The sequence below is a fragment of the Natator depressus genome, chromosome 5 (assembly GCF_965152275.1).
Source record: "Natator depressus isolate rNatDep1 chromosome 5, rNatDep2.hap1, whole genome shotgun sequence".
NCBI classification, from domain to species: domain Eukaryota; kingdom Metazoa; phylum Chordata; order Testudines; family Cheloniidae; genus Natator; species Natator depressus.
In genome coordinates this window covers 59,108,891-59,123,737 of record NC_134238.1, presented here as the reverse complement: position 1 = coordinate 59,123,737, position 14,847 = coordinate 59,108,891, and the positions used below count along the sequence as shown (strand labels likewise).

The following is a 14,847-nucleotide window of genomic DNA, read 5'->3' as shown; positions in this document are numbered from 1 at the left end:
AAAAACAGCCCTGAAGAAAGGATGCTGCATATACTGTACCACCCTAGGATTAATCCTGGATGGCATTGTGACTCGGACTCACCTTTGAGCTACAATTCCTCCTCTAATTTGCCATTAGACAGTATTAATGGACAGCTGGCCTGAACCAACTCCCTTCCAATGTCCTGCACTGGCTCAGCTACTCTGACTAGTGCCTAAGGAGATGAACAGTGGAGCCTGAATCAAAACACAGCAATTAGTAAATTATAGTCCCAAAGATCATCAGTACAAGCAACAAAATATTAAACTTCAGCTAAGCCAGAAATTTTGATAAGAATCCATAGTGAACCTAGAAAAAAGCTTTAAAGAGTCTAAACACCAATGATTAAATCATCCCTTCAGCTCAGATTACAAAAATAATTACTGACATACTAGTTCCATTTTTTCCCTTTGTTTCAGATTTTTGGTTACAGCTGAATCCCCCCCCCCCCCAGAGAGTGTTGCCAGTTTAGCCATTTTCCAACCTCCCTGTAAATGTATCAGAGGGATAGCCATGTTAGACTGTATCCACAAAAACAACGAGGAGTCTGGTGGCACCTTAACAGATTTGGGCATAAGCTTTCGTGGGTAAAAAATGCACTTCTTCAGATGCTTCGGATGGTTTTTTAGCCACAAAAGCTTATGCCCAAATAAATCTGTTAGTCTTTAAGGTGCCACCAGACTCTTCGTTGTTCCTGTAAATTTAAACACCTCCCATCCTCCTCTAATTTCAATTCATGGGAAAGACTCTGCAGACTCTCCATATCCTGTCCCCTATGCTAATCTTGAGTGAAAAAGCTTGGTGCATGGATACTCTGCATGGGACAGAATCCCCCCACTTCACCCAAAACACACACACAAAAAGACAGCAGAAGTACTCCATAGCCACTACTGCAAGTAATTGGCTTAAATTTTTGTTCTTAATTTCATCCCATTACTCCTATTCTAGGCTCTTTATTATATGAAAAGTTAATTTCCTAGATATAGTTGAAAATGTAAGGCCAGATTCAGAAGTGAGTGTCTGGAAAACTGGTTAAAATCTAGATAATGGTGTAACATGCTGCCAGATGCTGAGAGAGAGGTGTGTAGCCTCTGAATTTGGTTCATGTAATAAGATAGTGAGACAAATGTGGCAAAGATGGATTAGTATGCCTCATGCTTTGGAATGCTTGTGTTTCAAAACTATGCACTTAAGAAATGGGCTTATTTAAATCATTTAAGAGAGCCAACTGAACTGTTTAATCCTTAGAATCCTTTTATGTACTTTGTTAGAGAGAAGAAAGGTGAAGAAAAAACCCAAGGATATTATTGTACCTGTTTTAGAGTCCCACTCGGTTTCTCATGCTTTGGTGTGTGACAAGGTTGGATTCATTGTAGCTCACAGTTATGGCTATCTACTGCCTTTTGTGAGTTCTTTTCTCTCTGCAGATGGGATTGGAAGCTGCTCATAGAAGCTTCCGCTGTTTGCCTCCCCGTCTGCTTGTCAACTCTCTTAAGGTATGTTCTTCGCCTAAAAAAAAAAAGTCTAATTTTGTTCACACTCCTCTGAAGTTACTATTTCCTTTTAAAACATCTTTCTAAACTTCTGACTCTACAGCTGCGACAGGTTCAGCCCCTGCCTCAAAGCTTCATTATGTCTGTTATGCTGATCTATCTTCTTTTGGTTTGTTTTTCAGAGATGGGGAAGCCCTTCAGTGGTTTTAGCTCTCTTCCTCATTTGTTCTGCTTATTGTAGCATCCATCTCTGTAGCATCTTTCCAAAGATTTAAAAATATAAACAATAATAATAATAATGCCTCTCTCCTCCTCCTTTCCCTCTCACCCTCTAGGAAGAACTGAGTGATTTACGTTTAGTTTAATTTTGTTAAGACTTTGGGGGTAGACACTGTGTGAGTGAGAAAGAATTTATTGTGGGAAAGCTATATCCAAGAGATGCCTTTTACATGATGCGGGTTAGTGATCATTCTTAGCTCAACTGGGTGCAAGTTGCAGTTATGATTTGTCTATCTAATTTGTCCACCATAGATGGACAGTTTTGTTTTGCCACAAGAATACTTAAGACACAACCAGAGAGAGAGACATTAAGGTGTCATCCCAAAAGATCAGATTCCGGTGCAAAGCCCTCACTACCCAAAGCTCCCATATACATTTGACACAGACTCATAGGAATAGTCTAAGAATAGTGCAACTGGTATGTTATGTGACTGCTTTCCCACTCTATTTCTTTCAGGACAGTGTGTTTATGCTCAACAGGATTAAAGAGAAATATTAAAAAGAGTTAAAGCAGTAAAATTACAGGCAAAAAGAATTAAAAACAAAACAGTTTTCAAGAAAGAAGAATGTATTATAAATGAACCTATAGATTTTAACAACAAGTTTAAACATTTCTCCCAGGCTTTGGAAAATTCTTTTGACCAAATACAATTTGATCAAACTATTGGAGACATCTCCTTTAATTCACTGTCATTAGAGCAGAATGATCACATGGCTAAAACATTTTCCCATATGAAAACTGAAAGAGCTATTCAAGGCTTAAATCAGATAAAGCACTGGGTTGAGATGGCTTTCCAGTAGACTTGCAAATACCTTTCCTAACCTACTATTCCCTATACTATTTCAGAACTGTCTGAGGCATGAGTGATGCTTTGAGATATATGTAGGACTCGAATTACTTTGCTAAAAAATGACAAACTGGACACTGACTGTTGAGGATTTTCCCCAGCTCACAGTTAAATATACTGTGCAAATCATTGACAACATTGTTGCTTAAGTGACTGGAAGATACTAAACCCATTCTCATATTCATAAATAGGTTTTATAAAAGGAGTAGATAATGCACCAAAAATGCTTCATTAGCTGGTAATACATAGAAAAATGGCATCTCATCACACTGATTTCCCCACGAACACATTGCAGTTAGTTGCAGAGAATACCATTGACAGGGATGAATGGCTATATTGGCAGTGTTTCATAAAATTAGATTTAGGCTGCTATTTTTATTCTAGATGAAATGTCTGTAAAACTGTCCTGTGGACAGTTTAATATTTCTTCTACATTCCATCTGAGAAGGGGACAAGAAGAAGATGCCTTCTCTTTTTTTCTTTAATGAAGATGGACTATGAGAGATGGTGTTATGACAGAAGGCATTACTGTTGTTGAGAAAGAGCATAAATTCAAATGTGTATGCGGATGATATGCTCATGCAGCATAAGGATCTTGTTTCCTCAGCCCCATGGCTCTTTAATTAATTAACATACAAAGGATATTGTTTTAACTTAGAGAAGTCTCAAACTAGACATATCAAAAAGACCAGATTCCACACAATTTCTATTTCAGATACAGAAGGATATCAAATATTTATGGATAATGGGATGGTTCCTGCAAACTTGAGGAAATTTTCACTGAATTCAATGGGAGTTCCACACAAGCCTGTGGAGAGCTTGCAGGATCAATCCCAAAGATCCGAGGCTGGCAAAACATAATTTTGCTTCATTTTAACTTCATTTTGAATCAGTTGGGGAAAAAAGACATTGAGAAATGGCTTCATTTGCCATTTTCCATGATTAAAATGTACAGATTATTTTAAAAGAACACTAGTCCCATCTTCACAAGTGCCACCTTCACTCTTCAAATGGCTAATAAAACTCCTTTATCATAATTATGTGCCAGCACAGGGACAGATTTGGTATCTTTCGGGGGTGGAGGCTCTTTTTACATTCCCACAACACAAACATCTGCCTACTCATCTGAGAAAGAAGTTAATCTTCAACTCTTCGGAGTTTGTATTACCATGATTAGAAGCACTGATAAAATATGATCTAACCAGTTCATCCATACTTCCTGCTTGGAATACCTCCTTAACTTCAGCACTCCCATATGAAAAATATAGTCTTCTATAAACATCTTTACAGTGATGGATTTAGTTTATGGCCAAAAAATTGCATATTTTTATTGTTTATCTCCTACCACTGTCATATTCCATTTATCAATTATTAAAGTGCACCATTCAGACAAACACTAGAAAATTATGGCAAAACAACTGAATTAAGAAAATTAGAAATAAAGACATATTTGCATAAACCATGTGGCTCAGTTGCATAGCACATTTCCTGAAACATAATCAAAGATTAATGGGAATTTAAGTTGAATTCAAAACACCTCTTTCATATCCTTCCCCACTCCCTTTGTCTTCTTTGCTTCTTACATTAGGCTTAGCTGGAACTGGCTTGTGCTTGCTGTTTTCATCCAAATCCCTCTTAAAACTATAGTGCTTCTGTAGACCGTTCCAGTGATAACTCACCAAATTAAAAATAGATAAGCTTAAAAGCTTGCTCTGCTTGGAGTTTTAATATTTATCCAGTGTTATGATGTCTGAATGGCACTGTCCTGATTTAGATTAGATGAGTTTAGGTGAGATTAGATTTAGAATTGTGTCTTTTAGTTTGTTCGCCCAATATCAAGCATATTGTTTGACAAATAGTAATAATGATAAAATAGCTAAGTAGAGGACTGGAAATATGTATTCCATACTGTCCAAACTACAGATGTACAATTAAAATGTTATCATTTGCCAACGGTTACCACACAATGGGGTCTGAGAGACCAGATTTTCCCTCTACTTACAATGTGAAATACCTATGGTACTTGCTTGGAAACCATAGAGAAAAGTTAAATTTTCAGTGGCAACAACGGTACTTCCATTTAATTCTTTAGTGTACTTTCACAATAAGATGCCATTACTAGATTCCTGTGTAAGGGCTGGCTTAATAATGTGTGACAGATAATACAGACAACAACATCTTTATCTTACATTTTGTTGTCATAGATTATACCAAATTCTAAAACAGAAAAACTGATCAAAAGTGGCACACACCAATATTCAGCCTGCCCTCAAGATTATATGAGTTAGGGTTATTGAATGAATTAAAAGTACAAAGTAGTGGTGCAAACTGTTCTACAGCAATTTGAGAGAATAAGAAAGGGTCATCCTCAGAAAATGGAAATACAAAAATTTACCAATTTACATAAAGGCCTAAACGGCCTTATCTAATACATCACTGTGAAAATGTTTCTATAACAAGGTGCACAAAATTGGAAATATATAGCAGTATTTGAAATCCTATAAAACAGTGGTTCTCAACCAGGGCGGGGGTACATCAACTCATCTAGATATTTGCCTAGTTTTACAACAGACTACATAAAAAGCACTAGTGAAGTCAGTACAAACTAACATTTCATACTGACAAAATGAGAAAGTAAGCAATTTCAGTAATAGTGTGTTGTGACACTTTTGTATTTTTATGTCTGATTTTGTAAGCAAGTAGTTTTTAAGTGAGGTGAAACTTGGGGTATGCACACGGGTGCTGGAACAATTTTTATAACGGGGTGATGTGATGGTGATGGAAACCATGGATTTGGTGTTTGTTATAACTACTTCTAGCCAGGGGGTGCAGCATTACCCCAAGTTCCAGCACCACTGGGTATGCAAGACAAATCAGACTTCTGAAAGGGGTACAGTAGTCAAGAACCACAGCTATAAAATACTTACATGAAAACAGATCTTCATAGGACTTTATCAGTTTTGTTTTTTAATATTGTTCTTTATAATCTTTGGAAGATATCAAGGCTTCTGTCTTTTAGAGTCTTCATGAAACCAACAAGTATTTTTAATAGCTCTATAGGCATTTGGATTAAAGAATATGGTCTTGTATTTTATGCCAATTCTATACATTCTTACTCTGTCATAAATGACATTTGCTTTAAATAATTTTATATTTCCTTTAATCTATCTTTGTTTTGACCAAGAGTATAAAATCATCAACAAAACAAAAATCAGAAACTGTTCCGAAATTAACTAATGAAATAATCTATCTCCTTAATACATTCTAACATAAAGGATGTAAATCTGTGATAGGTAAAACCTGTGTTATTTTAACCTTAGGTCAATTTTATCTGGATATGAATGTGTTTATGAGAATTTTGATATAATATGCTACAACTCTGGTATTAATTGCAAATGTTTGCTTGTTATCTGTAACAAACACTTAAATATAATACATCGTTCATATTATAGTTTCAAGTGTCTGCACAGGAGTATAGGTGCAATTTACATCTCTTCATCGCAATATTGCAACCAAAAGTCAATAGAGCAAATATGTCATCATGTATTAAATGTATGCACACTAAATTGCCATGCATGGACTTTACAAATACATTGTAAAACATTTATTTTGGGGTCATTGCAAAACAATTTACTGTCCCTTTAGCTTTTATAATTCAGTATAACAGAGAGAGAGAATATTATGAGTGTTAGCCATGTATAGCTTATACATAAAGTTGAAATATTGATATTCATCTTGCATAAGGGACAGTACCCTGGAGTACTGCCCTAGGAAACCTGGGAAGGAACTGTGACTCAGATTAGGACCATTAGCCACTAGCCAGAGCATTAAGTGTGTCTGGAAAAAGTCTTTGTCCCTGTTGCGGGGTAGCTTCCCCCCCATCAAGCAGGGGTCAGGTTGTATGGGAATTGAAGTAGAACTGGGATGGCCCAAATGGCCTAGACTTCCCAGCCACCACAGTAGTCCTGGCTCCCAACAGTGTTGCCTAATGGTTGGGGTCAGTGCAGCAGCCCTTTGGTGAGAGTCCATGGCTTAGTGACCAGAGTCAATGGGACCACCCTTTGTGGCAGGGCAGTGCAGCCTACTGGCCAGAGTGCGGTGGGCCATCCACCAGGAGTGTGCAGTGACCAGGGTATCCAGGTCTTCCCACTCTACTGGATCCCAGCCCAAGACCCTGTCTCCAGCAGCAGTATCCACCACCAGCTCAGCAGAGATCCTTACAAAACATGCTGAGTCAAGCTCGCTACCTCAACCAGATCAATGCTTAGTCCTCCTGGGCTACTTCCTACCCATTCTTCCATGGCTGGTAGTTTCAGGGGTTCTGTGGTCTCTTCTCCATCTGTGGTATCAGGGGGTTGGTTGGAGCTGCAGCCCAGCTGGCCTCTGCATCCTGGAGCACTGGCAGTCCCTCTCCAAGAGCCAGCAACTCATCTCTGTTCCCTTCAGCAGTCAACCCACACTGAGCTAAGTTGCTCCCTTTTATATCCTGGTTCCAGCTGAAGCACGGCCCAGCAGGGATGAGGGGGCGTGGCCTTCTTGGCCCCCAGAGTGTGATTAACCCCTGCTAAACCAGTGTGGGATAAGTATCCCCCATCACAGTCCCTCTCTGCTCACTTGCCTATGTGGGGAAACAGCAGTCCATGGAGCCTGCACTCCACTCCCCACCCTGTGTCTGGGTGACGATCTGGGTAGGCCACAGATGGTAAGACTCCCACTGAGTTCAATGATTATTTGATTTGGCCACTGAAGCATTGTGTTGTATTCAGCAGAAAAATACATGGATAGGATTATACTACATTAACTATATATCCAACACACAGGAGAAGTGCATGTGAAGGAAATGTTAGATATTTTTCTTTGTTCAAGTGCACCCAGTAATGTGTCATCTAAGGGCATGTGGACACTGCTCCCCTGTTCAGACTATGGGGGCTGTGAATAGCCATGCACATCAAAGAGCTGCACTGTAGTTCCCCCATGTAGACGCTGCTGGTGTGAACTTAAAGGTCTTGAGTTTGCACTAATGTAGTCCAAACTACTCCCTTAGTTTGAACTGCAGGGCAATGTAGACATGTAAGTTTACATCAGTATCATCTCTATTTTTAAAACTTTACTTTGCCATAAACATGTTTTATAGCAATGAATATATTTTTACAAAATGTATGTTCCGTGCAAAGTCTTCCAATCTGTAAGACTAAATTATCATTTCTTAAAGTTAATCACAAGTGCTTTTGAAAAATCATAAGTAGGGACAGGCCACTCAGGAGTTATACCTTTTAATGTTACACAAAGCTAATGTGAAAAGATTTTAAAACAGGAAATTATTTAGAATACTGTATAATGAATATATTTTATTCACTAAGGCCCCAGTCCTGCAAGGGAGATCTTTGCGGGCAGACCTCTATGCTTATTTTCAGTCCTAAACTTGATACTTTTCTCCTTGCTGCCATCTCTGTTTATCATGCGCTGAGGTTTCTGCAGTAACCTATGTACATAGCTGTGATCATAGCAGTCTCCTAGATGGTTTTCTGGTGGCATAGGCATTGATTAATCATCTCATTTTGTCACTTTATCTATTTTAAAAACTTATATTAATTGAACTTTTCAAAGGATTTGGTTCCATTTTAAAGCCGCTAGACTCAAGTGAGCTTGACATTTTGCTCAATTTGTTCTTCCAAGTCTGGTCATAAACCTTAAAAAACATTGGTACTTCATAATATTTTCCTTTAAATTTAATTATTTTTTAAAAAAATTACAGAATGACTATAAAAATGGCTTTACTACACTTACCGAACACTAACACTCATCTTATTATGGTAATGTGAGCTGCAAACAAAATATTGGATAATTGTATCATAAATTGGTTCAAACACCTCTAGTACCTTTTGGACTGTTGGTTTAATTTAATCTTACAAAATTCTGAGGCAACCCAAAATAAAATATGTGCCAAATATATATTTGAAAGTCTTCTCTAAAAGCCACATTGCTATTAATTTGAAATAACAGAGGTTGCACGTTGGCTGTTCAGCTGATGGAGCCAGTATTTTGAAAGTAATTCATGACGGTAATTTCATTCACATTCACATTAGTTGAACTGGCTACTGCATGGTTGAATTTGTGCCAGCTATTAGTGCCAAAACAATGGTCATGCATTTGTGATATGCTAGTAAAAACATGTTCTATTTTGGACAATTCTGGAGCTGAAAATGTTGAATCCTTCCCTCCATTTGAACACAGAGGCATTTTTTTCATACTTTTTGGAAAAACAATCATAGATTCTTGCCTTGACTTCTGTTGTCCATTAGGGTTTTTGTAATAACACTTTGAGCTTACACTAATGCAACTATTTGAGAAAGTGAAAGAGAGACCTGGTGTCTTTCAAACTCATTTAATAAATACTGTCAGGTGATGGCAAATTTAACCACATAATGAATGGAAAACATGATATTTTTAACCTTTTTGAACTGGTTTAAAGACTTCACAAATTCTTCAGTGAAATGCACTGACAAGTATGAAGACAATACCTATAGAGAGAATCCCCTGATCTATTGTTTTGGGTAAGTTACGCTTCCGTTGGCATAGACTGCAATACTTCTATTTGTGTTGTGCCTCACGCAGGACTATTTTAAATGTTTTCTGGTAGCATTTTTAGGTGCATTCTTTCTGAGCAGACAACTCTTCTACTTAAAAATATATAACAAATCATATTAATTAAAATGAATCAATCAGACAAGTTGAGTGGTGTTTCAGAATGATTCTAAGGGTCATAAATTCAAGTTAATGATTGCACTACTTCTTCCTGGGTTTGAAGAGGCTCCTTGATGCATTAGGGGAAGAAGAAAAAGACAGCCACCCTGTTTAAGAGCATTTATCTGGGTAGCTTGCACAAGTAACTGCACAGACTACTTACCCACCAGTCAGATGTTATAATCATATCATAAATCTGAGGATGAAGCAGGCAATCATAATAGTCATTCACAGTAGCTAATATTAATACTTCATTGTGCTGAAATGTGGCAGTAGAGTCATATCTATATGGTATAATAACATGTTAATTATTGCAAAACTTTGGTCATGGACATGCACCTTATATCGGTCTATTGAGAGTATATTTCATTGCTTTTGGTAAAGTGTTTCTTACTTGAGTAATTGAGGAACTGTGTGCTGTGTGAGATTTGACCAAACCGCAATTTAAGCGGGGGCAACCTTTGTCTGGCTTGCTGGGGGAAGGGATATATTGCTTTAAAGCAGGGGCGAGCAAACTTTTTGGCCTGAGGGCCACATCGGGTTTCGGAAATTGTATGCAGGGCTGGTTAGGGGAGGCTGTGCCCCCGCCCCCTATCCGCCCCCCCTGTTGCTTCTCGCCCCCTGATACTCCCCTGGGACTCCTGCCCCATCCAACCCCCCGTTCCCTGATGGCCCCCCCAGGACCCCTGCCCCATCCACCACCACCCCCGCTCCCTGTCCCCTGACTGCGCCGGGAAACCCCTGCCCCTGACTGCTCCCCGCTGCCCCCATCCAACCCCGCTTCCTTCCTGACTCCCCCCTCCGGACTCCTTCCCCCATTCAACCCCCTCCATTCCCCGCCCTCTGACAGCCCAGACCCCATCCACACCCCTGCCCCCTGACCACCACCCCAAACTCCCCTGCCCTCTATCCAACCCCCCGTCCCCCTTACCATGCAGCACAGAGCGCCGGTGGCTGGCAGCGCTACAGCCGCACCACCCAGAGCGTTCCGCCGGTGTACTGCAGTAAATTACTCTCTGTAACTGCTACCAGTGTAGCACATTCCTACGCGGAGCAGCTTAATACACTACACCGGCAGCATGGTGCGGTGAGGCTGCGGGGGAACAGCAGGGGAGGGGCTGGGGGCAAGCTTCCCCGGCCAGGAGCTCAGGGGCCGGGCAGGACAGTCCCGCAGGCCGGATGTGGCCTGTGGGCCTCTCCTTTAAGGGTAGGGGGAAGAGAGAGGCACAGACGCTGCTGCAAAAGCAAAGCAGGTTAGCATGGTGATGCTGACTCATCTCGCAGGGAACGGAAGGGCAGGGAGTTGATAAAGGGTATGCCTGGTGGGAGAAGCCTCCTTTTCCCCAGGCCGGGCAGAGCAGCACCCACCCTTGGAAGTGACAAAATACCAAGTTTGATTAGGACCTGCTGTGGGCATCGTGCTACCTGCTTCTTTCTTTTCCCTCACCAGATTGGCCAAGTGGGGGTAGGGGTGGGGGTTTCGCCTTCCCCACAGCCGGATCCGGAGGGCTTTGTTAGGGTGAGTAGGGAAGGGAGTTAAGCTATGATGTCGCAACTCAGTATGTGGGGCAGATGTCCAGTGCAGGTACTCTGTAGGCAGGGGATACAGTGACCAGATAAATGGCTTGGTAAAGGACTTAAAGGAGGTGTTTGGTAAAGGAGCAGAACAGCGGGGGCTCGGGGTGCCTATGACTGGCATGGCAGTGAGCCAGCTTCCCCCCCCCCTTATAGCCCACCTTAGCCCTCATTCAAGGGGGGATGATAAGGTCCCAGCAGTGGGTTGGCTAGAACCTTGATGGAAAAAGCGAGGACTGACAGAAGCCCCCGGGTAGATATTGAAATAATCATGGAGTTACCTGCACTCTACACTGTTATCTACCGGTTAGTCCCAGATATCTAATAATAAAGTTGCAGCCTGATTAAACCATATCCAGAGTCTCCTGTCCTTCTGGGGCATTGATTGTGTGACTATCAACCACCATGATTTCAGACAAACATTAAGCCTCCTAATCTTCTTGATGGTTATATTGGTTGTTCCTTTCAGTGATCTGTCACAGAGAAGAATGCCCAGCGATTAAAAGATAAATGCATGCTGGTGACCAACAGATTATGAATAAATGCAAAAATGGGTTATGACCTGAAATAACTTTTAAAGTATTAAAACACCTTTTTAATCTGAGCACTTAGCCAGTTTTTAGGGGGTTGTGAGTTGTTTCTGTTAGGAGGAGAAAATGATGATGGAGTCAAGTATTTCTTTGGTATGATCCTGATTATTTACAAAAAATGTAACCACATCCTGTTTCCCTGAATACCATTGGAATCAAACAACGGGAGAAAGTTATTTGCTCAGAATTCCAAGCCTTTTTCCAGCCAGCACTTTACCCAGAATGTTCTCTCTTAGGCCATGTCTACACTACCACTTATGTTGGCAAAACTTTTGTCACTCAGAGGTGTGAAAAAATACCCCACTGAGCCAGCAAGTTTTGCCAGCATAAGCCCTTGTGTGCACAGCACTATGTCGGTGGGAGACATTCTCTCGCCAACATAGCTACCTCCACTCGTTGAGCTGGTTTTATTATGTCAACAGGGAGCTCTCTTCCATCAGCTACACAAGTGATTTTACAGTGATGCAGCTATGTGGGTACAGCTGTGCTGTTGGACGCTTGTAAATGTAGACATGGCCTTAGTTTTTCTTGGGGTGATACTGGTGTTTTTCCAGACATCATGGCTTCTTTCCTTCTCTGATATTTCTGCTGCTTCTTTCCCACCCACACAGATACACAGCTGCAACCAGATCAGTCCCATTCTTGTGTTTATCAGACCCTTGAGAAACCGCATGGCTCAGCCACTGCCCAGACTTACATGCAGTCAAGTCATTGGGCAGTAGTTTTCCATTGTTTCAGCTATTATTAAACAAAGGAGCATTTCATTGTGCCCTCTTGTAGCTTGAATGGAAAGTGGCTCCCCCACCCAGGAGTTTCAACGGAGTGGTGTAATTGCCCAGTCCCCAACATAATATAAAGTGTTTTTATAGTATTTGCAGGAGGGAGGGGAAGCTTGTATTTAACCTGTTTGATCTAAGCACAGAGGGCTAAATTCTGATTTTACTTGCACTGATGAGAATAACTCCCTTTAAATCAAATTATTTCAGATTTACACTAGTGTAACTGAGATCCAGATCCACAGTTTGACCCAAAATCTTTAGTAAAACATAAGCAACACAAACTACTCTAGCCTCTGAGATGTGGCTATTATTACATTAGTAATAATTACTAATTACTAATATTATTATTATTACATTAGTAATAATGCTTTTAGTGCTAGGGGTCTTGTTCTCATTTAGAGTTGCCATGACCATTTGTCCTGTGATCAAAGAAATTATAATATGGATTACCTACCTGGACTTGTCTTTATTATAAAAACTATTTCTGTTGGGACTCTTTGATTTTATGCCTAGGCTAAATTATTATACAGATTTGTGCAATGTTGTTATACTAGCTACAAATATGTTACTGAGAGATCTCAGAAAAGAACTACCTCCAATCCCAATTACATTGGAAAGGGTTTAAAGACACTGGTTCATTCTATCTATGGATAAATGTCCCTTGCCCCCAAATGATAAGTATCAGGAGCCTGAATCTCCTCTTGCTTACATAGGTTTTACATCAGTATAACTTAACTGAATTTGACAGAGTTACTTAGACTGTTGTTCAAGATACTATACAAAACCTGCTCCCAAGAGCTTTGACCCAGATTTTTAAAGATATTTAGGCATTGTCTAACTGATTTAAGAACCTAAATCTCATTTTCAAAATTGATTTAGGCACCTAGGAGCCTAAGTCCCACTGGCTGTCATTGGTTCCCATTGATTTTCATCTTCCTCCGCAGCTCATGGGTTGCAGTCATGGAGCAGCTGAAGCGCCTCTTCGAACCCCCCCTACCTGCGTTAGCTAGACCATCATCAGAATTAATCAAGCCATAGCAGAGCTCGTTTACTCAAGAAGAAAGGCGTATTACTCACCTTTCAGGATTTGGCCCAAACTGACTTTCAGAATTATGGGCAAGATTTTCAAAATTTGATGTCTAAAGTGAGGTTTCTAAATCCACATTTAGGCACCTAAACAATTGATAATTAAAGTTAATGGGAGCAGTGCTGAAAATCAGGCCAAACTTTAGGCACACAGTATATTCCTTGTATATAATAAAATTGCATCAAAGAAAATACTAGACTCTATCAATTTCTACTTCCAATTGGAACATCACAGGGCTCTGAAGTTTGACTAGCTGCTCAGGTTGAAAAGTTGCAACACTAATTATAAATTAGGAATAAAACAAATACTATGAGTCAACAGTGAGCCACCAGTTTGCCCTGTTGCCAAGAAGGCTAATGACATTTGGGGCTGTATAAGTAGGGGCATTGCCAGCAGATCGAGGGACGTGATCGTTCCCCTCTATTTGACATTGGTGAGGCCTCATCTGGAGTACTGTGTCAAGTTTTGGGCCCCACACTACAAGAAGGATGTGGAAAAATTGGAAAGAGTCCAGCGGAGGGCAACAAAAATGATTAGGGGACTGGAACACATGACTTATGAGGAGAGGCTGAGGGAACTGGGATTGTTTAGTCTGCAGAAGAGAAGAACGAGGTGGGATTTGATAGCTGCTTTCAACTACCTGAAAGGGGGTTCCAAAGAGGATGGAGCTAGACTGTTCTCAGTGGTACCAGATGACAGAACTAGGAGTAATGGTCTCAAGTTGCAGTGGAGAAGGTTTAGGTTGGATATTAGGAAAAACTTTTTCACTAGGAGGATGGTGAAGCACTGGAATATGTTACCTAGGGAGGTGGTGGAATCTCCTTCTTTAGAGGTTTTTAAGGTCAGGCTTGACAAAACGCTGGCTGGGATGATTTAGTTGGGGATTGGTCCTGCTTTGAGCAGGGGGTTGGACTAGATGACCTCCTGAGGTCCCTTCCAACCCTGATATTCTATGATTCTATGATAGTCTGTTGGACCCCCAGTGGTCCATGGACCACAGGTTGAGAACCTTAACTATCTCTTAGCTGTCTTAAATGAAGGATGCGTTCATACATCAGTTTGAATGAGGTTTTAACTCAATTAATAATAAGGTTTCATCCAGCTTATAACGTTATTTATACAATAATAATTTTGCTGAGTATTTATAAAGTATTAAATTGCAATAAAGCATATAACACTGACAGACTGGAGCTTAGTGCATGAGTCTCTACTGTATAAGTGAAAAGCTAATTGACTATTAGCTGAGGCTGTAGATCAGACTCAATCTCTTTCTCTCTCTCTAACTGTTCTCAGTGCCACTAGATGGGCAGAACACCACACCCAGGAGGTGTGTGGGTTACATACATATGCAAAAAAGAACAAACACCAGACAGCTTTTTATGTTTTGCTTTTTCTTAGACAGAGTTAGCCTTATTTCCTCGGCAGTTAAATTA

General features: G+C 40.3%; 1 protein-coding gene across 2 annotated transcripts in view; it reads left to right on the top strand.

Annotated features, from left to right (window-relative positions):
* The window catches only part of KIAA0825 (KIAA0825 ortholog), a 419,106-nt gene that overhangs the window by 396,081 nt on the left and 8,178 nt on the right, over positions 1 to 14,847 (top strand). The window lies entirely within an intron of this gene.